Below are 25,958 nucleotides of genomic sequence, written 5' to 3' on the forward strand. Positions count from 1 at the left end.
ATATGATGAATGGTAAGTAGGCAGTTAGTGACCAAGAAACTTGTGCAGTCAGCTTTTTATTATTGATCAAGAATGAGACAATGGATTTTTAGTCTTAGGGAAAAAGTTTTATTTTAAAAATAGCTTTAGAAAAAAAAAGCAATAGGCTTGTGATAGACAGTCTTTAAGAAACAGCAAAATTTTATTTCTTACTGGAACACACCAGAGCAGACAGCTTTTGATATTTGGAAGCATTTTGTAATCTGAAGAAGGGAAAAATAGGGTTTGTGTGAAATTTTGAAGTAGTTAATTAGTATATTTTAATAATATGATTGAATTTCCTGTTGGCTGCTAAATTAGATATTTAAAAATTTAAATGAAAGTAAACAACAAATATAAATTCATGTTTATGTTCTGCACTGTACTTTTTCTCTAGAATTGGCTCCCACCAAACCAACCAGTCCCTTCAGATTTCTGTTGTTGTTGTTTTAATGAGATAAGATCTTGCCATATAAATAGGCGGGTCTGGAACTCACTAGGCAGCCCAGGCTGGCCTGGAACCCATGATTTGTCTGCCTCAGCCTTCCAGGTGATGGAATTGTCAGCATAGGCGACCACTTTCAGTTTCATTTGGTTTTACTAGTTGATAGACTTAAAACGTTTTTGTTTTGTTGTTTTTTTTGCAGTCCTGGGCCTTGGACTCAGGGCCTGAGCACTGTCCCTGGCTTCTTTTTGCTCAAGGCCAGCACTCTACCACTTGAGCCTCAGCGCCACTCCTGACCGTTTTCTGTATATGTCGTGCTGGGGAATCGAACCCAGGGCTTCATGTATACGAGGCAAGCGCCCTTGCGACTAGGCCATATTCCCAGCCCTAGACTTAAAACGTTTGGGTTGCTAAAATTTTCATGAGTATGTTTTAGCTCTTGATTCTTCATTTTTTTTGGCCAGTCCTGGGGCTTGGACTCAGGGCCTGAGCACTGTCCCTGGCTTCTTCTTGCTCAAGGCTAGCACTCTGCCACTTGAGCCACAGCGCCACTTCTGGCCGTTTTCTGTATATGTGGTGCTGGGGAATCGAACCCAGGGCCTCATGTATATGAGGCAAGCACTCTTGCCACTAGGCCATATCCCCAGCCCCTGATTCCTCATTTTTTAAAAAAAGCACCAATTAAATTTTTTCCCCTTCCTCCCTGCTCTGCTCCTTCCATATTTCTTCTCTTTCCTTTTATATTTTTGTTTTATTTTATTTGAGAAAGATTTTACTATATAACCAAAGTTGGTCTCAAACTCTGTTTCTCAGGCTGGCCTCTAATTTGTTATCTTCCTACCTCAGTTTCTAGAGGGCTAAGATTACAAATGTGTGCTACTATCTTTGCCTAAATTCTCTCCCTCTGTCTGTCTCTCTGTCTCAATTTCTGTCTAGCTCTGTCTGTGTGTGCTGGTCCTGGGGCTTGAACTCGGGGCCTGGGAACTGTCCTTGGTGATTAAGTGAAGATTAAGAGTCTCATGGATTGTCTTGCCTGGGATGGCTTTGAACTGAGATCCTTAGATCTCAGCCTCTTGAATAGCTAAGATTACAGGTATGAGCCACCAGTGGCTGGCATAAATATTTACTCTTATAGCTATAGAGTCACAAAAATGTAAAAATAAGAATACAAAAGAAAGGACACATTTTTTTTTGGCCAGTCCTGGGGCTTGGACTCAGGGCCTGAGCACTGTCCCTGGCTTCTTTTTGCTCAAGGCTAGCACTCTGCCACTTGAGCCACAGCGCACCTTCTGGCCATTTTCTGTATATGTGGTGCTGGGGAATTGAACCTGGGGCCTCATGTATATGAGGCAAGCACTCTTGCCACTAGGCCATAACCCCAACCAGAAAGGACACATTTTAGGTGCTCCACAATAGAGGATTTATTTATACACATGATTTGGCATCGTGTAATCACTAAAAAATACTATTTTAGATGAATTTTCACGAACAGATGTCACTTTTAAGTTACCTTCTCAGAGGCTTTTGTTGGCTATTCCATCTAGTTAGAGTCTTAATTATTTCCTGTGTCTTATGCGTGTATCTGTATATAATGTTACTCCATCTGTGGGCTAAGGAGTCCACACATGTGCCCCTTGTGCTGCCTAGCCACAGTAGGTGTGCAAAAATGTTTTGGAATGGATGAGTGGCCATGAAGTATGTACAAAATAACATTAAGCAGAAAAAGCAAGATATTAAAGACATAGTATAATGCCGTTCATGTGTATCATATATCATTCCATAAATATAAACATAAAGCATAGTACTTTGCAGATTTGTGGTTAAATACATATGGATGTAAAGGGGGAAAGCACTAAGAGCTAGCATTTTTTTGTGCTGTGAGCCATGCATAATTTTGAAGAGGCCATCTTTAAATACAAAGTAGTGAAGTACATATTGGAATATTTTGTCACCTCCATCATCTGTTTTACCCTTCCAGCAGTGAAGGTGCTCACCTTACCTGCAGGACATTACCGTGTCCTTTTCTCTTCTTGAGTAAAACCTCTACAGTGTGACAGGTTTTATATCTGCTTTAGGATTAAATTGTGATCTGAGAGTTGAACTTTTAAGAAACTGGTTTTAATTTCCCATTAGTTGGAGTGAAAGTAGTGCAAGTATATTAGTACAAGTAGTCTAATTAGTACAAGTGTCTAATAATCATTGACACATTTTTAAATGTTCTCTTAAGTGTGATAAATTGCTCATGATTTTTACATCTGTGACTACATTAAACCTGCTAGAGTACTTTTTTCAGAAGGATTTGTTAGAACTTAGAATTGTGAGGTAGAGTCTTGGTAGAGTGATGAACACAGACTGAGAAGGTGAAGTGATGCTTCATATCTTCATGTCTCCTCCCGCTTGTTAACTTGTAATCTGCTAAAAGCTATCAGAAGATTTTTTTGGACTTACGTTTCATTTCAAGGAATCTGGGAATCTTGTTTTTTTTGTGGTGTATCAAAACTATGTGATGCTATTCTTTCGTGATTTGATTCTGTCATATGTAGATTCTAACTTAGATTTTACTTATTTTTCCTGCTCATGCCCCCCCCCCCCAGAAAAAGAAATTCAAAATCACCAGACTCCATGTTGTAAGTCTTTTTTTGTTGCTGTTATTTTTTAATTAAATTTTACTGAAAAGGTGATGTACAGAGAGAGGGTACAGTTACACAGTAAGGTAGTGAGTACACTTCTTGTCACATCTGTTACACCCTCCCTCATTTTTCTTTCCCTTCCCTAGTTCAGGTAAGCATATATACAATATCCAGTGTATCAAAATCATATTATGTCGTAAGTCTTATTTCTCTCCCTGTTCCCCTTCCTCCCAGCCCTCTTCCCTTCCTCTCCTTTTCCTTTCTCTCCTCTTTTCCTTCCTTTCTTTCTTCTGGCTGTCTGCCTGCCTGCCTGTCTGCATTTCTGTTTAGCCTAAGCTGGCCTTGAACTTGAACTCATTATATAGACTATCACGTGGTGGCTTTGAACTCTCCATTACCCTTCCTCAAGTTTCTGAATGCTGAGATTATAGGCATGTCCCATCATGCTGGCCAGTCTTTTTTTCACTTTTTCCATTCTTCTTTTCTTTTTCTTTCCTCGTGACAGTGATCAACAAACCCAGAGCATGTTAACCAACCTATGCCCCCATGTTATTGCCTTTCTGTATAGGTTTATTGAATATTCATCATATGCTAGACATAGAATGTGTAGTCAGAAAGGTTGCCAGAGAGAGCTGGGCTTGCCAGAGACTGAAAAACAAATAACAAAGGTACAAAAGTGAGACACCAGAATGGAGTTCTTAACGAGATAAAGTTGGGATGTTCATTTCCATTTAAGGAGACATCATGGGTCACCTTCCTAGGGAGCAAGGCTCTTAAGCTTCTTGTGAAGGTTGAGAGGTCATTATCAAGAGTCCAAAGGCTGTCCATGCCCCAGAGGTTTGCAGGAAGTACAGTAGCATTTAAAACTAAGTAAGAGCAGAACTTTTCTCCTTGGTGAAGTGCTTGAATCAGAAATAGTAACATTGTTTGAAATGAATGCAATATCAGGTCTACCCTGAATCCTACTGAACCCAAACCAACTCTGTCATAGTATTAGCAGGTGACTTGTAAAACATTGAGAAACATCGATGTAGGGTACAGCAAAGGGGAAAAGTGAGAAGACCTGCTTAGAAGTTTTGATTATTTTCTTTTCTTTTTTTTAAGTAAAAAGTATTTCCCCCAAAGTACTCAATTGGGCAGCATTTACCCCAGAAGTGTTTGTTGGAACCTAAATTGTACAAAAGATAATCTATAAAAAGGGATCTTCAGGGCTGGGAATATGACCTAGTGGTAAAATGCTTACCTCGTATACATGAAGCCCTGGGTTCGATTCCTCAGCACCACAAATATAGAAAAAAGCTGGAAGTGGTGCTATGGCTCAAGGGGTAGAGTGCTAGCCTTGAGCAAAAAGAAGCCAGGAACAGTGCTCAGGCCCTGAGTCCAAGCCCCAGGACTGGCCAAAAAAAAGGATCTTCAGATAAGTGTGAGAAATGCAGGACATTATTTCCTTCCTCAGACAATGTACAGTGTACATCTAAGAATGACAGTTCCTCATCATAGAAAATCATTAACTTAATCGCTTTACTGGGATATCCCTAGCGTCTTACAAATTTATTCCACCAAGGAGCTCAGTGCAGCCTCACAGCTGTTAACCTCCCAGGCTTAGTGGGGCACATTCTGTTAAACATATTTTGGGAAATGCTGGTGATGCTTCCCAAACTTCAGACTGCTTTATATGCATTGGGAGTGCTGCTGTCTGGGTTTGCTGGGACTCAGGAATCTTTTGGGATGTTGGACTTCCAGTGCTAGAATCCTGGGGTAGAAGTTGGGCACTCTTACTATTTTTTTACTCTGTGTGTGTGTGTGTGTGTGTGTGTGTGTGTGTGTGTGTGTGTCATATATATGTGACTTTTTAAAAACACACATACATACAACTTTTTTTTTTCTAGCTTGGCTCAGCCTTTTTCCCTAAAGAACTGTTTCAGGAACATTTTGATACAGTTGTTCACAAACTTATTTGCGTTCCTGAGCCCCACCCCATGAAGTTGTGATTTAATTGGTCTGGGATATGGGGTGGAATTTTTTAAAAGGTCCCTAGGTTAATCTAGCATGTGTGCAGTTGGTTTAAGCAATTATACTTGTGGAAGTATAGTCTGATGTGCTGCTTACAGATTTGTTTCAGTATGTGATAGGGAAAACATCCATTACAAAAGAGAATGTGACCTAGTGGTTCCTACTTGCAATCCTGTAGATCCTGTAATCTCAGGAGGTTGAGTTTGGGAGGTCTCTTGTTTGAGGCCATCCTTAGCTAGAAATGTGTGAGATCCAATCTCAACCAATAGCTGGGTGTGGTGATGTATGCCTGTCATCCTAGCTATGTGGGAAGCTATGAGTACAAGGATGGATGTGGTTTCAGACTAGCCAGGGGAAAATACGTTCAGAGATCTCATCTCAGTAGAAAAAGCAAAATGTGGTAGTCCATTCATCTGTCTACCAGTGACAGTGGGAAGTGTATATATGAGGATTGAGGTACTAGGTGAGTCTGGGCAAAAAAGCAAGACCCTGTGTTGAAAGCAACCACAATAAAGAGGGATGGAGATGTGGCTCAAGTGGCACAGTGCTTGTCTGCATAGCAGGAAGTCATGAATTTAAATTCCACTGTGGCTCAGCAGCAGCATGTTAGAGTGAACCACCCCAGTATATTCCCTGAAAATCATTAGAAGAGTAGCGCTTTAGCTAAGAGGGCCAGAGTTTAGTTGGTGACAAGTATGGCTGGAAAGCATGCTGAGGATTTTAAGGTTGTGTGAGCAGTTGAACTGATAAGATGTGCTGATTGATCTAATCTGCTGGGTAGGTTGAGGAAAGAGGATGAGAAGCTCTGAAGACCATAGGGGATGCCCGCAGGTGACAGGCTCAACTGGACGACATGTATATTTGAGTGGTGTGACAGGCCTGGGGATGCTCAGTGGAGCTTTGTAGTCAGACACAACAGAGCAGCCCAGAGGAAGGCACTGGGCTGTGGATGGATGAGAGCCTGCCCTGGGATAGTCCAGGCCACAGTGAAGTTTAAGTGGGGAGTGATTTGCCCCCAAGCTTTAGGGTAAATGCCTTGGAGAGGAGGGAAGTGCACCTATAGCCCAAATGTGTCTGAAAATGTGAGGGAGGTCCTTTGGCAGGTACTTCTATGGCCTGATGTGCAAGAGCTAAGGAAGACAGTTTGTGTTGGTTAATCAGTTCATCATTAATAGTATTTGTTAATTATAGTGGGTTGAAGAGGCAGCAACTGGAGCAAGTTACATTTTTTAAATAGATATTTTGATTGGGACAAAAAAAGAGACCAGGATGGTATGGGACCTTGGAGACTAAATCTAGTTTTGTTCAGGGTTAGTTCTCTTCTGGTTACTTATATGGTCATTTCAATCATGAATAAAGACTGGCCCTGTTCAGATTTTCACAGTGGAATACCATAAATTGCCTTACTTTTTAATGTAGCTTCTTACTTTATCCTGAAACCTCCCATTTCTTTCCCTCTCTGAAATAATCTCAATATCTAAACTATATGTATATATATATATATATGTTTATAAATGTCATTCGAGATTCTTTTTATGGTGACAATAAGGCAGCATGCGATTAAGAATTGAACCTTTGTCCCGATGTCACTCAGATTTGGAGAGGGCTTTGTGTTTTCATAAAGCAACAGCACATTTAGTGATCCTTTCAGTCACCCACTGAAAGAAGAGGACAGAAAGGAGTAGTATCCCACTTTACGGAGGAAAGAGCCTCTGAAGGTTAAATGCATTAAAGAGAACTTGCTGATGACTAATGATTTAGTGATGGGGCCAAGATGGAACCCTGGCTCTGTGGTGCAGTGCCTTTTCTATTTTATGGGTGGGGAGGATTTCTCTGTTTTTCTTTCAATTAGTAAATTCCCTGCAGATAGAGACAGTGTTCGTTGTTGAGCTGTTATTGACTAATTTTCTGCTGCTGAGAAGCAGCTTCCTTGGGTGGTAATGGTGGGAAACTTTGACCCAATCTTTCCACCCACAGGATGCTTCTTCCCATCTTGAAGTTATCTCTGAATAATAGAGTTCCACAAAATATCCCAACAAGATTGAAGAAGACATCGTAGATCCTATAGCTTTGAAATTGTACCTCATATGGAGTTTATCAATACCTTGAGATCAGCAGAATAGCATTGCCTGCATGTTTTGTAAATATTCAAAACATACTTCATTTTTGTCACCCTGTTTTGGCATTCCTTTATTCAGATGGCCCTTGGCCTGAGTTGGGATTATGTCCCAACAAACCCAGTATAAACTGAAGATACACCCAACGCAAATTGAAAAGTGCACAGTGCATTTAATAACTTGGTCTAGAGACATCACAATTTAGCCATGTGAGAGAGGATGGAATATCAGCTGCTTACCCTGGTGACCTCACGACTGACTGGCAGTTCTCTCTGTTGCTCACAGAAAGGGAGTCTGTTTTACCACATTGTTAGCCTGGGAAAGACAAAAATGCACAATTCTAGGTGTGGGAACTAATGAGTATATATCACATTTGCATCAGTGTAAAGTGAAAAGCCTAAGTTGAACCATTGTAAGTCAGGGGTGGTCTCTATTTTAATATATAAATCACCTACAGTGGAGGGGCCTAAATGCTCTCTGGTCTTCAGGAAGGTGTCCGTTCTGTGTGAGGTTCTTCGATGAACTATGTAGAGAAACACAAGACGAATCTACTCTCACAAAGCTTAAGGCGCTACAACTTTATAGGGTACACAGTAGACTCTTAATAGTTACTATATTGAGTTTATGGAGGTGTTTTGTGTTACACAATCCATTTTATCACAGTGAACCATTCTCCCCCCTTCCCCCCCCCAAAAAAAAAGCACCAAAAATCTTGTATCAAGTTTGACTATGAGACATTAAAGACACAATAATAGATTTGGGGTAGGGGATTGATAAAAGAGAATAAAGAAGTGGAATCAGCATATTTTAGAATGGGTTTCAACAGAGCAGTGAACAGTTGAAAAGGAAAGAGTTGCTTGGGGGGAAGCTGGAACTGCGTGGAAGTAGCTTTAACTGAGCATACCAGGAGGGATGAAGCTGAGATAGGAATTATTCAGATCTGATTTGTCATGGAAGAAATACTGAAAGTGTTCTTCAACCTTCATTATAGCCAAGGGACAACATGTGTGTGTGTGTGTGTGTGTGTGTGTGTGTGTGTGTGTGTGTGTATGTATGTATATATGTATATATATACATATATATATATATAGTGTGATAGTATGTGTCTGTCTTATCCTAAGGGCTGGTAGGTTATAAGCTCTTGCTAGAATCATGTGTAAAAATCTGTAACTCAGTGTATATCACTTTAAAAAAATGAGATTATATTCAGTTTAAGAAGAAGAATAAGAATTTGATTCCTTATGTTTATGTTACAATTTTAGTTATAAGCTCTTGCTAGAGTCATGTGTAAGAATCTGTAACTCAGTGTACATCACTTTAAAAGATATTTCATGAGGTTTATTAGGCTTAGGAAGAAGAATAAAAATGTGACTCCTTATGTTTATGTTAAAATTTTAGGCTACTGGTTCATTATGAAGTAAGGAATGTTTCAGTCATTAAGAGAGATCAAGGCAGATGAGATAATGTTTGGTCATCAAAAATGTATCATTAGGCGCTTGTTACTTTTGGGAGGAGAAAAGGGCAAACTATTAGTCAGAGAGACTATAAAGTCATTTTCCTCCTTTATTTAGTTACTCTTGCTGAAGGACCATTGACCCAGCAAGTGTGCTAGTAGATTTTACAGAATACTGAAGACTTTTACCCAAGACCACCCACAGTTGCTCTGCCTCCTTTGTATATAGTTGGCTCTTCTGAGGAGTAGGGTACACATGAGTTACTCACCTAGGGAAGATGCTTTAATTAGTTTAAAAGTGCCCCTGCCAACTCGGAGTAGGCAAATTTTCACCTTTGTGAGGGACCCATCAGTTCATCTATAAATGGTGGGCTGTAGTGTCAAGTTTGTTAGGCATAAAGGCACTATGTTTGGGGTGTGCTAGTTCTGTGGCAAAGATAATTTTGTTTTTCTTCATTCTCTAATTTCTCTGTTGTCCATTTTTCTGAGGATTGAAATAATCACCAAATATTCACAGAAATCACTGCAGATAAGTAACTATAAATATGTCTATGAGAGATGTGTATGAATTATTAGAATAAAAATGTGTTGGTCTTTTGTGACTTATTTGATTCATGATTTCCCCTGCCTTCCCCTTCTCTCCCCTGCCCTCTTCTCTCCTCTTTTCTTCCCTTCACTCTCTTTCCTTTCAGTTATGTGTTAGATATGTGATGGCAGCATAAGGATCAAAGTTGCTATTCCTGGCTTCACAGTTTGGTGAGGGAGACACATGAATCGCTGGTTGCATTACAGCTTGGCAAGTATAGAAGGTGTGCAGACTCTGGAGGAGAGATCCAGAAGGGAAACACCTAACCTTTCAGAGGAAGGATGTAGGAAAAGTTATGACACAGAGGAGAGGTGTTAAATGCAGACTAGGTAGGAAGTTTACCTGGTCTAGCATGCTGACATTCTGTGCAAGCTGGAAGGAATAAGGCCATGATTCATGCTGGAAACTGCAGGTAGTTTAATTGACCTGTAGCTTAGGGTATGAGCAGAAATGCTGTGATTCTAGCCTGGAGAGGCTGAGCCAGACTACATCACCAAGACTTCTTATTGTATGTTGTATGTTGTTCCCCAGATTGTGTGAGTTATTGGGGAATTTTAGGCAGGGAAGAGATTTGACCAGATTTGGATTTGGGCTTTGCAGTAGTCACTAGCAGCAGTTTTGAGGAGAGCTGTGTGTGTGTGGGTGGTGGTGGTGGTGGTGGTCCTGGGGCTTGAACTCAGGGCCTGGTTGTTGTCACTGAACATTGTGCTCAAGATAGCACTCTATCACGTGAGCCACAGTGCTCCACTTCCAACTTTTTGGTGGTTCATTAGAGATAAAGATCTTATGGACTACTGCCAGTTTGGCTTTGAACCGCAATCATCAGATCTCAGTCTCCTGAGTAGGTAGAATTATAGGTGTGAGCCACCAGGTGCCAGCTTTTTTTTTTTTTTTTTTTTTTGGCCAGTCCTGGGCCTTGGACTCAGGGCCTGAGCACTGTCCCTGGCTTCTTCCCGCTCAAGGCTAGCACTCTGCCACTTGAGCCACAGCGCCGCTTCTGGCCGTTTTCTGTATATGTGGTACTGGGGAATCGAACCTAGGGCCTCATGTATCCGAGGCAGGCACTCTTGCCACTAGGCTATATCCCCAGCCCCAGGTGCCAGCTTTTGAGGAGAACTTTAACAATTGTTGTCTAGTTCAGGCATGAACTCCTGGGAGGCTAAGTCACGAAGATGAGGAATTCCTGGGCATCCTATTTTGCACATAAAACCAATCAAATAAAATTTCATAAATTTCCTTCCTTCTTAGTTCATATGTTGAATGAAATCCTAGCCTCACTGTGATGGTTTTTAAAGACAGGGTCTAGTGGGCTCATTAGATTTAGTTGAGGTCATGGAGGTAGGGCCCATTTGAAGAGATTAGCATCTTTATTGGAAGAGATAGCAGGGAGTTTGCTGTCTCTCCACCTTGTGAGCACACTGCAGGAAGGGCTCCTTTTGTAAGTCAGGAAGACAGTTCCCGCTAGAACCTGACCACCTTGACTTCAGACTTTTGGCCTCTGCAACTGTGAGAAAATAAATTTCTGTTGTCAAGGGCAAACAGCCTATGGTGTTTTGTGATGGCAGCCCGAGCTGACCAGTGTAACCTATTACAGTAGTTCTCTCCATGGGCCTGTGTTCCAAGACTTTGCTCTATGCCTGACACTTCAGTGAGTACCAAACCCTATGCATACTGTTTCATGGTTTCTAGTTTAATTTGTTACTCTTGGTTGGACTGTTTCTGTTCATGCCTTCCCTTCACACATTTAATGATTTTTTTGTGTCTTAACAAAGCACTTAGACACTATGGTTATAATGTTTCCTATTTGAAGGTGACAGCAGTAGTAGCTAGACTTCTTTCTTTTTTGACTTCTCCATAGTTTTGTGATAGAAGATTTGTTCTAACCACAGATCTAGTTAGAAGTCCCAGCATATAAGGATTAATTGAGCCACTGTGTGGTTAGAGAGTTTATAGGTTAGAGTAAACTTATATTACACTATTCTGAAATGCATGCAGTTTAAAGCTTCTGAATTATGTCGCTCTCTATTTTAATGTTTTGTTGTTTTTAGCTAAAACTGCTGTATTTCAGAGGGTCCTATTTACACAGTTAACTACCAGTAGAAATCCTAAAGTATTTTTATTGATGTTGCTGCAAGACCCCTTCCCTCCCTTGCTCTCTGTTTGTCTACTGTGCCCTTGACTTTTATTTTTGTTACTGTGTGTCCTTAAATACTGTATGACCTTAAATTTACCATGATGACTTTTTTTTGGGGGGGGGTCAGGGAATCGAACCTGGGCTGTGGCGGTGAGAGCACTGAATCCTAACCACTAGACCACCAGGGAGATGACTTTTTTAGTTTGTCAGGTACTTCCTATAGCAGTAAGTTTTTGGGCTCCATTTTAAACATTTTATAGAAGATAGAAGTTCTAGACAGTTCCCTGTACATAGAGACTTAACAGATAACTCTCTCTTTTTTCATTTCTTTATTTAACATATATTTCTTTAACTCATTGTCCATGGCACCCACAAATATTTCCCAAGTGACTTTTGTTATATGCTTTGCTAAAATATAAATGTGTATATTCCCTTGGACGGTCAGTTTAAGAATTGTACTGCAAAAGGAAACTGAATTAATTGTGTATGACTTACTTGTTTTTTAGGGTCAAGGTTCTCCAGGACTGGCATTTACCAATAGTTAAAGCCCATTCTCTAATCTTGCCTTGGACTATGTCTTTGTTGCCAATCTTCCCTTATTTTTACTTCTCTGGAAGAATGTAGTGATCATATACATCTTCCAGATTGTTCTCTGTTAACTTTCTCCGCATTTTGAAATTTTCTGAGACTACTCTTCCTCTCTTTCACTTCCTTACTCTAAGATTCTCTATATTTGCATTGTTCAATAAGGTAGCTGTGAGCCACAATCAGCATAGAGATGTTAGTGTCCATAATGAATCTACTGACTTCAAGTTGAAAGCCAGAACAGGAAATGCTGACACATGGAGTAGAAGGTTAAGGTCGACTATTCCGGGAATTGAGAGAAGAGCATGAAGGAGAAAAGTGGTCACGATTTAACCAGTTACATTTGCTCCTTGCTCTTGTCAGGTTATATGTGTGTGTCCGTGGCCCTGTCTTCTGCTAATAATGAGTCACTCTTGAAAACAAAGTCAGTGAAGAAATGCACGTTTTTTATTTAAATAAAATCTTATGAGTAGTGTGCCCAGAGATAATGAGTTTTGGAAGTAAATAAGTCCATAAAAATTGGCAGCTGTAACATGTGATTTTGTGTAGTGCCATTATCTTTGCTAGGTTATTTGAATGCTATACAATAATATCTGCAGGCATTTCCCAATGTTTGAGTATTTTCTAAAAGCCATAGTTTTTGTCAGTACTATTAAGCTTAACAGTTCTCGTTTACTAAAAAAAATTAAAAAGAAGATATTCAGGATTGTGAATGAAGAGTACTGGAAGTACTTTAAAAATTTATAATTTTAGGAATTCTCAGGAATTTCAATCTTGATGATTATCTGTAGGGAAGTTGGAAACAGTAGTCCACAGTGTTTGTGAGAAGAGCGATTTGTTCCTTACCTATAATGTGACAGGTATAGAAACTGAGATGAAGTGGTTGGGGATTGTTATGGCAGTCCACAGAACATGTGATCAGTGAACTTTACTCACTGAACAGAGTGTTCAAAAAAAAAAAGACTTGGTCAATTATAGATGGTACGTTTAATTAGATAGTTGGAGTTGGTGAGAGGTAGTGATTGTTGGATTGTCTTGGATTGTGAGAAGAAGCTGGTTGGAATCAGGAGCCAGTAAGATTTGCTGTAGTAGTAGCTTCTAGGTTATTTTCTCCTTCCATTGTATCATTTGCAAAATGAGTATAGGTATGAGAGACATGCTTAAGATTATGACTATGTCATTGTTTCTTAAACTTGCTGAAAATCTACTTTGTCGCTAATATAATCTTTCTAATTTGATTATATAATTCCCTTGAGCAGTGCATCACCTGATCATTAGAAGTAGTTTTAAATTGCTCAGGTTGTCTCAAGATAGGGAATGATATCTTTTTTTTAAAAAAAGTTTTTCTTTATTGTCAAAATGAAGTACATAGGGGTTATAGTTTCATATGTAAGGCACTGAGTACATTTCTTGTTCAACTTGTTACCTCTTCCCTCATTTGCCCCCTCCCACCTCTTTTTTTCCCTCTCCCTCCACCCCCCATGAGTTGTACAGTTGGTTTACACCAAATAGTCTTGTAAGTATTGCTTTTGGGATGGTTTGTCATTTTACCCTTTGTCTCTTGATTTTGATATTTCCTTTCCCTTCTGAAGTTCTAGTACCTGTATGTACAGTATCCAGGGTACTTAGATGAGATACAGTGATAGCGGGGTACAACCACAGGAAGGGAATACAAGAGAAACAAAAAACAAGCAACAACAACACATGGCATGTTGAAAATAATTACAACAATGATATAACACTTGTTTCCATAACTTGAAGTTCATTTCGCTTAGCATCACCTTATGTGTTCATAATGGTATAGCTGTTGGGCTATTTTGATCTTCTGCTATGACTAGCCTAATCATGTACTAGTTATTCCCTATGAAGGACACCATAGGGCTTATGTTTCTTTGGTCTGGGTCACTTCACGTAATATGATTTTTTCCAAGTCCTTCCATTTCCTCACAAATGGGGCAGTATCATTCCTTCTGATAGAAGCATAGAATTTCATTGTGTATATGTATCACATTTTCCTGATCCACTCATCTACTGAGGGGCATCTGGGTTGGTTCCATGTTTTAGCAGTGACAAATTGTGCTTCAATGAACATAGTTGTGCTAGTGGCTTTAGTGTGGCCTTGCTTATAATCTTTTGGTAGAAGCCCAAAAGTGGGGCTGCTGGGTCATAGGGGAGCTCTATGTTTAGCCTTCTTAGGAACCTCCACACTGCTTTCCAGAGTGGTTGAACAAGTTTGCATTTTCACCAAGGGGATAACTTTTTCCAAACTCCTTTCCCACATTCTACTGCATTCCCCTTGCACCCTTGACAGTAGTCGCAGTTAGATTGTTTGGGACTCAGCCAGTCCATTTGTTGTGTACTCAGCTACCCTGAATATAGTGACATAAAACCACAGCCATTTTGGTGAGTCAGAGATTTAGAATATGCAAAGCAGGGAAAATTTTGCTCTGTGTACAATGTCTGGGGGCTCAATGGGAATGCCTGGAGGCTGTGGGGCTAGAATCATCTGATCACACATTTCCTCCATTCTTTCATGTCTGATGCTTAGCTGAGGTTATCAGTTGAAACACTTACCTGTGGTCTATCTCCATGGGTTATTGTAACTTCATCAGAACATGGAGGTGGACTTCCAAGAGCAAGTGTCCCAAGAGACATAAATAGACTTTCTAAGCCTGGTCTTTGAAACTGATACCCTGTTACTCCCACCATATTCTATTGGTCAAGTTGTTAAACAGTCCAGGTTCAAGAGGATGGTTAAGAATCCTACCTCTTGATGGGAAGAGAGCCAAAGGATTTTGGGGACCATGTTTTAAACCACCACAGTCAGGCTTCCCATTCTTGTCTAAGCCCAAACCCTTCTCTGTCAGTTGTTCTCCCTGCCCTCTTCTCCTCTCATTCATGTATCATCACCTACCCCACACAGCCTGTGTCATTGCTCATTCTTTGGCTAGAATCAGTCTGTTCCTCCTTGTTCCAATACCATTACTCTTTGTATTCTTTTGTAGGTTTCTCCCTTCCCCCTATTTTATTGTTGGATTACAAAATCTTAGTAAGATTGTGAATTATTTTCCCTTGCATAGCTACCTTGAATAGAGCATTCAAATTGAGTCTCAAATTTGAGACCCTGGTGGGTTGGAACTTAATAGTGGTCAAACTAGAAATTTTAACAAGCAAATAAAAATCTCCCTTGTAAAATACAGATTGCTTTTTATGTATTTTTAAAGCTCTAGAAAATTAGCTCTCTGTTGTAAAGCAACCTCCTTCCCCACTCTCACTCCCCTAACACCATTGACCGTAATATTAAATGGGAATAGATTTTTTTTTTTCCCTTAAACTATTTCTTTCTGCCCAGGTGAAACCTTGACACTCAGGCCTCAGTACTTGTGCACACTCTTGTTCTCACTTCATGACTGGGTCAAGTTAGTGAGTTTTACCCAAGGTTAGAATGAAAGGAAACATAAGTTTTCAATAAAAGCTCATGCATTGCAAATATAAGAATTGTTTAGTGACATTTGCAGTCTTAGTTTTATGTATGCATATTTGTAATGCGTTGCAATGTAAAACACATTTTGTATTTTAGATATCAAAAATTGAATCAAAGGCATTCCTAGCTAACCGCCCCCCCTTGATCTTCTCTAGTGCATTCATTTATTTCATTTTGCATGGGACCTTCCTTCCTTCCTTCCTTCCTTCCTTCCTTCCTTCCTTCCTTCCTTCCTTCCCTCCCTCCCTCCTTCCTTCCTTCCTTCTTCCTTCCTTCCCTCCCTCCCTCCCTCCTTTTTTTTTTTTTAAAGCATATTCTTGAAGTCCTTTCTAACCCTATCTACAGGCCCCTTTTGGAGATCATGTATTATTACATGCTTTTTTAACTCAGTCTTATTTTCATTTATCTAGCTCTCCTTGCCTTCAAAAATAGCCTCAGTTTCCCAGTTTGGGATGTTGCCTTTTTTTTTTTTTTGTTGCCTCTGTTATGGAGACTTAAAACCCACTTTCTTAAAAAATAGGAGAGGGGTAGAGTTAGGTAATTCTCCGTTCAGTTATGTTTTCTTAAGGTGTTCTAGCCACCCACTGAATAAAAGCATGCAGCTTAGTGAGTTTTTGCACCTGTATTTATCTGTATAAGCATCACTGCAAAGGAAGATATAAAACATTTTCATTACTTCAGAGGAAAACAGCTTATTCCCAAGTTCTTTCCAGAACACACTGGATGAATGAGTGGATGAGTAGAGTCTATCTTACTGCCTTGTGAAGGACAGTTTTCTGCCCTTCTCTGTAGTTTTCCTTTTGTAGTTAAGCTTCAGTTTTAGCTAAAAAATAACACATGGAAATGTCCAGAAATGAAGTATCCTGAAGTTTTTAAGTTGCATGTCCTTTTGTGCAGGATGTCTGTTTTATTTTAGCATACTGTTATATTTGTTCTTTTATTATGCATTACTGTTATTTATCTATTACTGTGCCTAATTTATAAATTCAGATATTTACAAGTATGTATATGAATGGGAAAATAAACATGTATGTGTTGTTATTCACAGTTTTAGGCATCAACTGGAAGGCATTTTTGAATAAGAGGGAACTTATGTAATTTATAGTTTGAAAGTCATGAAAGTATGAGGTATCTGATTTGGCAGGGATTAAACAGGGAGCTGGGATATTAAAGAAGACCAGCTTGGGTGAGCCATGGGGAAAGAACAAGGAGGAATCATGTCAGAAAGAATTTAGAGAAGAAAAGTTTATATAAATTCCAAAGGAGAAAACTTAAAACTTACTTAAAAAAAATTATCTCTTTATTGTCAAAGTCATATACAGAGGGGTTACAGTTTCATAGATAAGGCAGTGCGTACATTTCTTATCCAACTTGTTATTTCCTCCTTCATTCCCCTCTCCCCATTTCACTCCTCCCCATGAGCTGTACGGTTGGTTTAAAGCATGTAGTTTTGTACAACATTGTGCAACATTGTTGTTGCATCGGTTTGTCTTTTATCTTTCCATTTTGATATTCCCTAGTTCCAATACATGTATATACAATATCCAGGGTATCAAAATCAGTTACAGTGATATCAAGGGTAAAAAAGGGGAAGAAAGCCAAAAGAAAAAAGCATAATTTCACATGGTATGTTGAAAATAACAAAAATGATAAACCACTTGTTTCCATAACTTGGAGTTCATTTTGCTTAGCATCATCTTGTGTGTTCATATGTACGTAGCTATTGACCTATTGTGATCTTCTGCTAGGATTATCCTAGATGTTTGCTAATTATTCCCAATGAGGAAAACCATAGAGTCTATGTTTCTTTGGGTCTGGCTCACTTCACTTAGTTTAGTATGATTTTTTCCAAGTCCTTCCATTTCCTTAGGAATGGGGCAATGTCATTTTTTCTGATAGAGGCAGAGAATTCCATTGTGTATATGTACCACATTTTCTTGATCCACTCATACATAGGCCTCAAAAAATTAAATTCCTTCAAAACAAGTCCTAAAAGAACCAACTGCCCCTTCAACAAATGGGCTAAAGACCTAAAAGAAACTTCTCTGAAGAGGAAAGGAGAATGGCCAAGAGACACATGAAGAAGTGCTCAACATCACTGGGCATAAAAGAAATGCAAATCAAAACAACATTGAGATTCCACCTCACCCCAGTAAGTTTCCATTATCAAGAAAACTAATAACAGATGCTGGAGGGGATGTGGCCAAAAAGGGAACCCTACTACACTGTTTTTGGGAGTGTAAGCTTGTTCAACCATTCTGGAAAGCAGTATGGAGACTCCTCAGAAGGCTAAACATAGAGCTCCCCTATGGCCCAGCAGCCCCACTTTTGGGCATCTACCCAAAAGATTACAAGCAAGACCATACTAATGCCACCCGCACAACTATGTTCATTACAGCACAATTTGTCATCACTAAAATATGGAAGCAAACCAGATGCCCCTCAGTAGATGAGTGGATTAAAACTTACTTTGCTATTGCTGCTCCTCCAGTTTTTTTTTTTTTTTAATTTGAAACAATGTATAGTCTACTTCCCTTGAAATTATTCTTTATTCTTTCATGTCTGGTCCCTTTGTCATATAAGTAACATGGTTGGTTCCCCCCTCCGCCCCCCCCCCCCCCCCGCAAAGATCTTTCTTCACAAAGGGAAAGGGAAAGTCTATTAGATACTTGCTTCTAGTTCTTTCTCTTCCCCTTCCCCCTGGTTGCTGGTACTGTGTCTTGAATTTAGGACTTCAGATTTGTTCACCTTTATTGCTCATGGTTGACATTCTATCACTTGAGTCATGTCTCATCCTTGCTTTTTGCTGGTTAATTGGAGATAGAGTTCTGCAGACTTTTTTATTTTTTATTGTAATTTATTTATTAATTAAACAAAAATTTTTTGACAAGGTGTTGTGCAAAAAGGGTACCGTTACATAGTAGGGCAGTGCATACATTTTTTGTGATATCTTACACCCTGTTTTTCTTTCCCTTCCCTAGGTCAGGTAGACATATATACAATACACAATGTACCAAGAACATATACAGTAGTCACGTGGCCTACGCCAAAGAAAATTTGCCTAGGGCTTTAAATGTAATGTTGACATTAGACAATATGTCGATAATAGTCTTATATGAATGTACATACATAGCTTTTGAGCTATTGTATTCCACTGAGAGGTAAATTTTTGACCTTTATATGTTGAGTAGTTGTTTGGTTTTAGTTATATAATGTTGGGTCGCTGACCCATTCCTGTGGGAAATACCATTTGACAAGAAGTTTATGGCTTCACAGACCTGGTCTCTATTGTCTCTCCGTCACCCGATCTTAACAGTCATATATCAGGGAGATCATGCCCCTTTGTTTTCTGTGTTCTTAGGCTTGTCTCACTCAACATTATTTGTTCAAGTTCTGACCATTTCCCTGCGAATAACAATATTTCACCATTCCTAATCGCTATATAGTATTCCATTGCGTATAAGTACCATATTTTTTGGATCCATTCGTCTGTGGAGGGGCATCTGGGTTGTTTCCAAATTTTGGCTATTGTGAATTGTGCAGCGATAAACATGGAAGTGCAAATGTCTTTTTGATATCTTGGGACCTGCTGTTCAGGATAGATGCCTAGAAGTGGTATGGCTGGGTCATAGGGTAGGTCTATATTGAGGTTTTTGAGAAACCTCCATACTGTTCTCCAAAATGGTTGTACTAATTTGCACTCCCACCAACAATGGAGAATGGTTCCTCTTTCCCCGCATCCCCTCCAGCACTTGTTGTTACCTGAGTTCAGAGTATAGGCCATTCTAACTGGAGTGAGGTGGTATCTCAGGGTTGTTTTTATTTGCATTTCCTTTACTACCAGGGATGTTGAACATTTCCTCATATGTTTCTTTGCCATTTTCATCTGTTCTCTTGTGAAGTCTCTCTTTAGCTCCTTTCCCCATTTCCTAATTGGTTTATTGGGCTTGGAGGGGCTTAGTTTTTTTAGTTCTCTGTAGATGACAGATATTAGGCCTTTGTCTGTTGCTGTGCTGGTAAAGATCCTTTCCCATATGGTTGGCTGTCTTTCTATTTTGGTGGCTATGTCCTTATCTGTGCAGAAAAATTTTAATTTGTAGTAGTCTCATTTGTCGAGTCTCTCCCCTATTTGTTGTGCCCCTGGGACTATATTCAGGAAGTTCCTTCCTGTGCTCATAAGTTCTAGCGTCTTTCCTACTCTGTCCTTCAGAAGTTTCAGGGATTCAGGTCTGATATTGAGGTCCTTGATCCATTTTGAGTTGATCTTGGTGCATGGTGATAGGCTTGGGTCTACGTTGAGTTTTCTGCATATGGCTGCCCAGTTCTCCCAGCACCAGTAGTTGAAGAGGCTATGTTTATTCCATTGTATGTCTTTAGCTCCTTTGTCGAATATCAGCTGGCTGTAAAAGTGTGGTTTTATTTCTGGATCTTCAGTTCTAATCCATTGGTCTTCTGGTCTGTTTTTATAGCAATACCAGGCTGTTTTTGTTACGATGGCTCTATAGTAGAGCTTGAAGTCTGGCATTGTGATACCTCCTGCACTGCTTTTTTTTTGCCTAGAATTGCTTTGGCTATTCTAGGTCTTTTGCTGTTCCATATGAATTTATGGATTGCTTTCTCTATTTCAGTGAAGAATGTAACTGGGATTTTGATGGGGATTGCATTGAATTTATATAACAATTTGGGCAATATGGCCATTTTCACTATATTGATTCTGCCTACCGATGAGCATGGGAGGTCTTTCCATCTCCTTGTGTCTTCTTTGATTTCCCTTATTAGATTTTTATAGTTCTCATTAAATAGGTCCGTCACGTCTTTGGTTAGGTTGATCCCTAGGTACTTTTTTTTTTTTTTGGCTACTGTAAATGGAATTGTTTCCATAATTTCCAAAGCTGCTGACTTTTGTGGATTGATTTTTGTATCCCCTGCAGACTTTTTTTTGCCCCGCTAGCCTCAAACCTTGAGTTTCCAAGTCTCAACCTTCTTTGTAGATAGGATGATAATCATGAACTACCCAACTCATTCTTCTTAATAGTAACTTGATGTTCCTACACAGTACATTGTACATATTGTTTTCTTGCATAAAACTCATTAATGAGGTTTAAGTGTGTCCTCATTCGCTAATAAAATCAGTAGGGCCTAGATTGATATTCAGGTTGCCCTTTAGGTCTAGGTATGTCAAGTGTTACCTTGTCTTTAGCCTCTGATGGAGCAGCTTGCCTTTCTAAACTATTTGTTTCTCTGGCCACCTTGTGTACTTGCTCTGTTTCTTTCTTCTGCCTCCCAACCTCCCCAGCGGCATTTCCTTTGCCATCTGGATTAGTTTCCATAACAAATCAACATGGTACTGGTAACAGTAATGGAAATGAATATTTTCATAGGTGTATAGGCCATAAGTGTAATATCAAGGCTGTGCTCCCTAATGTTTGGAGGGGAGACCTCTTCAATGCAGCCTTCCCTTTCAGCTTCAGGTATCTCCACATCTTTCTTAGCTTATGACAGCAGAACACTGAACTCTGCCGGCATTGTAATGTGATATTCTCCCTGCCTCTCCATGCGTCCTCTTGTATAAGGATTTTTGGCACTGGATTTAAGTCCCAGCAGGATAATCCAGGATGATCTCATCTTGAGATTCTTAATTAATGTAATAAATCTGTAAAGACTTCCTTCCTAAATAAGCTGTGACTTAGCCAGAATTTTGGTCACTGTGACTAGCACCTGAAAGGAACAATTTGAAGGAGGAAATGTCAGAAGTTTTAATCTATGGGTAGTTGGTTCCTTTGCTTTGGCTTGAGACTAGACAGAACATGATGGTGGAGTGGGCAATGTAGAACAGAGCTGTTCACCTATGGAAGCCAGGAAGCATCAAGAGGAACAAAGGGGCAGGGAGAACTTAGAACCTTCAAAGGCAAGCCCCAGTGACCTTCCTCCAACCTGGTCCTGCTTCTGAGCTTCTACCATCTCCCAATAATTACATCAAAGTATGTATTCATTAGTGGGATAATCATTGAATAGGTCAAAGCTGATCCAGTCACCTCTCAATGATTGGCTCTACCAGCTGCTACCAAACCTTTTAACACTTGAGCCTTTTGAGAGATATGCCATATGCAAACCATAACAAACTCACATTTACAGATTCTAGAGTTATGATATAGACCATTTGCAGATTCAAAAATATATATTATTGTGTGTGTGTGCACGCGCATGTGTGCATGCATGTGTGTGCATGAACTAATTGGTCCTGGGGCTTGAACTCAGGGCCTGGTCACTGTCCCTGAGCTTTTGTGCTCAAGCTCTACCGCTTGAGCCATACCTCTACTCCCAGCGTTTTTGGTGATTAAGGGGAGGTAAGAGTCTCACAGACTTAACTACCTGTATTGGCTTTGAATTGAGATCCTTAGCTCTCATCTTCCTGAGTAGATCCTCAGATCTCAGTTTCCTGAGGAGCTGAGATTACAGGCATGAGCCACTAGTGTCCAACGTATGAACATATTTTTGGGTGCTACTGAACAACCCACTGTATCATCTTAGCCAGCAATCATCACTTATTTCCTTGACCTTTTGACACTACTGTTACGTGTATACAACTTAGTTGGACCCCATCATTTCTATGTTACTGTTACTGGATAAAGTTTGCCCCTTTGGACAGAGTATAAAGCCACTGCATTTGGGCTGCTAAAACATGTTTTGGGCTAGGTAATTTATAAGTAGTCGAGTATAGTTCTGGAGGTAAGGAAGTCCAAGATCAGGGTGCTAGCAGACCTGGTGTCTGGTGAGGTTTTTTTTCCTACCTTCAGAATGTCAGTTTCTTCTTTTTGTTTTACATGTATGCTTTAATATACTCTGAGAGTAGAAACTTGGTCATATTTCTATTATAGCCATAGTACTTTTATGACTGTAGTACCTAGAAAGACCTGTGGTAGAGGTGCATGGCTTCCTAGTTGAGGGTGTGAATGAATATGCAGAGGAAAGGCAGTTGACTTGATGGGGTTCAGAACACACTCTGTACTTTGTAATCTGTAGTTTATTTCTAGCATGGCCTTTGTGGAGGGTCAGCCAGTTGGTTAGAAGGGAGATCTGTTTATACTTTTGAGCACTAGTATGCCTGACCTATGCCAGGTGCTGGCAATAAGATAATACAAAATATATCCTCCAGTGTCTTCTCTAGTTCTGTATTGTTTTTAAATTTAAATTACAAAGGTCACTTCCCTAGACTAGTTTCTGTTATAGCCAAGTGATCTCCGTTAGGTATTGGGTAGATTTTTAACCAATAAGTCTAATTCATTCCTGAGAACTTTGGTCTATTGTACTGTCTTTGAGAAGCAGCTTGGTAAGTCTGGTCATTTAATTATACATTTAGTTGCTCTGTCTAAGGAGTCCTGGTGGCCGTCTGTGCTTCTTTTTGCTCTCCCCAAGTTAGCCACAGCATGTTCCCTTGCCCCACCATCCCCATCCTGTGCTCATATAACTTTAAATAAAAGAATGAATGTAAAAGTTGGAAATTCTGATTATTTTCAGGCAGTTAAATCTGTGAGACTCTTACCTCCCCTTAATCACCAAGAAAGCTGGGAGTAGAGAGTATGGCTCAAGCGGTAGAACTTGAGCACAAAAGTTCAGGGACAGTGACCAGGCCCTGAGTTCAAGCCCCAGGACCAGTTAGTTCATGCACACACATGCATGCACACGTGTGCATGTGCACACACACAATTTGGTCTTCTGTCTCTCCCTTCTTATTACAGTTTAAAGCCTGTGTATTGCATTTTTAACAAATTATCGATTTCAACTTTCTTTTATTTTGATCTTTGGGGATTAGAGGCCAAGGATGTACAAGAGAGGAACAAGAAGCAGGACTTGCCAGGGCTTTGAGTAAGCTTGTGTGTATGTTTAATGTTTTGTCATGCCTGGTTGGTTGTGCTGAATTTCTTGAGGGAACAGCCTACAGTTCTGTTACCAACAGAGAAACAGGAATTGTGGTTCTGCTGGGACCACAGCCAGGTGGTATTTATAGTCTGTAGTGAATGGGCTGCGATCCCACTCCGGTTCTGGATACACCTCCTGTCTGAAAGTCCCCAGTGTTCTTGAACTGCACCCTGCCCTTTCTGGCCAGACAGTAGTTAATGATAAAGTAGATGGCAGCAGGATGTGGCGCATGATGGCCTTGGCGGCTCACAGCCTGCAGGTGCTTGTGCTTTGGCTGACCTGAGCACACAGGCAAGACCATTTGTCCCTCTCCTATTCTGCTCCTGGCTGTGCTGGTTTCCTGGTCTTTCCTGGAGCTGGCTTTGTTGACATGGAGAGATGGCCCATTCACTAACTCAGGTGTCAGATTAACTTTTACAGCACTGAGGGAAAATGCAGATCATGAATTAGCTTCCTCATCCTCTGGAATTCAGATCTGACAGCTAGACCTGCCTTAGGGCACAAATCAGGTGACTTGGGACGTTTCAGTTCATGCTAAGTGTAAGGACTGGGAGGAAAAGGTGAAAGAATAAGTTCTCATAGGAAATAACAGAATTTGAAAATATGTCTTGTTCATTGGCAAAGTATACTGGATATACATACACACACTGTACATAATACATATATACATATACACACGTACATCTGTATGTGTGTGATCTTCACATGCTTTTAGAATGCAGTGAGGTTTTATCTGTCTAGTTTTTGTTTCAGGGATGGAGAATTCAAGCTTCACCAGCTTTGATAAAGTGAGGACTGAATGGCTACCTTTCTGTGGCGTTTTTGTTAGGGTAAGATTCAGGTCTGAGTTGATTGCAAAGGCCTCAAACAAGGGTCCCTTGGACCCTGTTATTTTCCACTCCTATTCTCAGGCAGGCTATTCCTGTGCCATCTTCTACATTCCAGTGTAACAGTAAAGTGAAACCTTGCTTTTTAGTAAAATTTTACAGTCACTAATTTGAAGAGGTCACCGCCCACTCCCAAATTGTATACCATGTGCTGATTGGTTGGGTCCCTCCATGTTTAGCTCTGCAGGACTTAGAATAGCAGAGTGTGTATCCCAGACCAGATTGAAGGGTTGTAACTTGAAAGTGGATGGTGACAGTCTGAAAACTGGGAAGGAAATGAGTTCTACAAAATGATTTCATCAATGGAATTTTTGCCTCTATCAGAAAGAATGATATTGCCCCATTCATAAGGAAATGGAAGACTTGGAAAAAATTATACTAAGTGAAGTGAGCCAGACCCAAAGAAACATGGACTCTATGGTCTCTCTCATAGGGAATAATTAGCACAGGTTTAGGCTAGTCACAGCAGAGGATCACAACAGCCCAATAGGCCTTATGAACACATAAGATGAGGCTAAGTGAAATGAACTCCATGTTATGGAAACAACTGTCATATCACTGTTGTAATTACGTTCAACATGAGATGTGAAACCGTAACTTCTATTATTGATGATCCTCTTGTATCCCCTTCCTATGGTTGTACCTGCACTATCTGTGTATCTTATCAGAGTACATTGGAAACTGTGTATACTGGTATTTGAACTAGGAAATAGAAAGAGAATACCAAAATCGAGAGGCACAGGGTAAAAAAAGACAAACAACTATAAAAGCAATACTTGCAAAACTGTTTGGTATAAATGAACTGAACAACTCATGGGGGGGAGGGAAAGGGGGAGGGGGAGGGGGGGAATGAGGGGGGAGGTAAACAGTACAAGAAATGTGTCCAATATCTAACATATGAAAGTGTAACCTCTCTGTACCTCAGTTTGACAATAAAAATTTAACCAAAAAATGATTTCATAAAGCATGTTAGTGCCATTCTTCAGCATGAAAGAGCACTGTTCTTAGCTTTTGCTTAGTTGTTAAGAAGTGGCAAGTTCTTGGTATATTTTCTGGGCAAGTCCAGCTTCCTCCATAAGCAGAGAGCCAGGTTTGATGTCCCTGAGATGTTCAATGCAGGTGATCAAATTACAGAAGGCTCTAAGGGAAGCTATACTTGGTAAGCTCAATGGTGTGACATTAGCTCACTTAGCTTTCACCATGTGCTGTTCCATCAAGGATTGTGTCTGGATGGCTCTTCTCCATCTATGTTTTGTTTGTCTCCAAAAACACGTGTTCTCATTTCTGTCTGGCCATTCTGATTCATTCTGGGTGACTGTCTTGTCAGCTTGGAGCTGGGGAGAGGGGAAGACAGGCTGCATTTTGGCAGCATTTCAAGCCTGGAGCAGCATCCTGCAGCCAGCACCATAAGCTGTATAATTTGTCCATGGAGGCCTATGCATTATAGAAATGAAAATTCTTTGCCTGACAGCATTCATTGCTTAGCATGCAGCAATTTGGCTGTCAGAAACAGCTGGCCCTGCAGGGTGGGACAATAGAAAGGGAGACCAGAGAGAGGCCAGTGCTTACTCAAGTCTCCCACTGTGAGAGGATCAGGTTACTGAGACTGTCATTAACAACTGACTGCTGGGGGCTCAGAGGCACAGCTTCTAGGGAGCAGGAGTCTGTGGCTCAGACACTTAGTGA

At 40.2% G+C, this 25,958-nt stretch overlaps 1 protein-coding gene and 1 long non-coding RNA gene across 4 annotated transcripts in view; one reads left to right on the forward strand and one right to left on the reverse strand.

The window, feature by feature from the left end:
• Positions 1-25,958, forward strand: part of Acvr1 (activin A receptor type 1) — a 124,610-nt gene that overhangs the window by 13,007 nt on the left and 85,645 nt on the right. The gene's annotated exons all lie outside the window — the stretch shown is intronic.
• LOC125350652 lies at positions 18,090-21,738 on the reverse strand. Its single transcript, XR_007210787.1, has 2 exons — positions 20,399-21,738; positions 18,090-18,300 (listed from the first exon to the last, which is right to left on the reverse strand). It is a non-coding gene; the product is annotated as an uncharacterized LOC125350652 (long non-coding RNA).

The sequence above is a fragment of the Perognathus longimembris genome, chromosome 4 (assembly GCF_023159225.1).
Source record: "Perognathus longimembris pacificus isolate PPM17 chromosome 4, ASM2315922v1, whole genome shotgun sequence".
NCBI classification, from domain to species: Eukaryota; Metazoa; Chordata; class Mammalia; order Rodentia; family Heteromyidae; genus Perognathus; species Perognathus longimembris.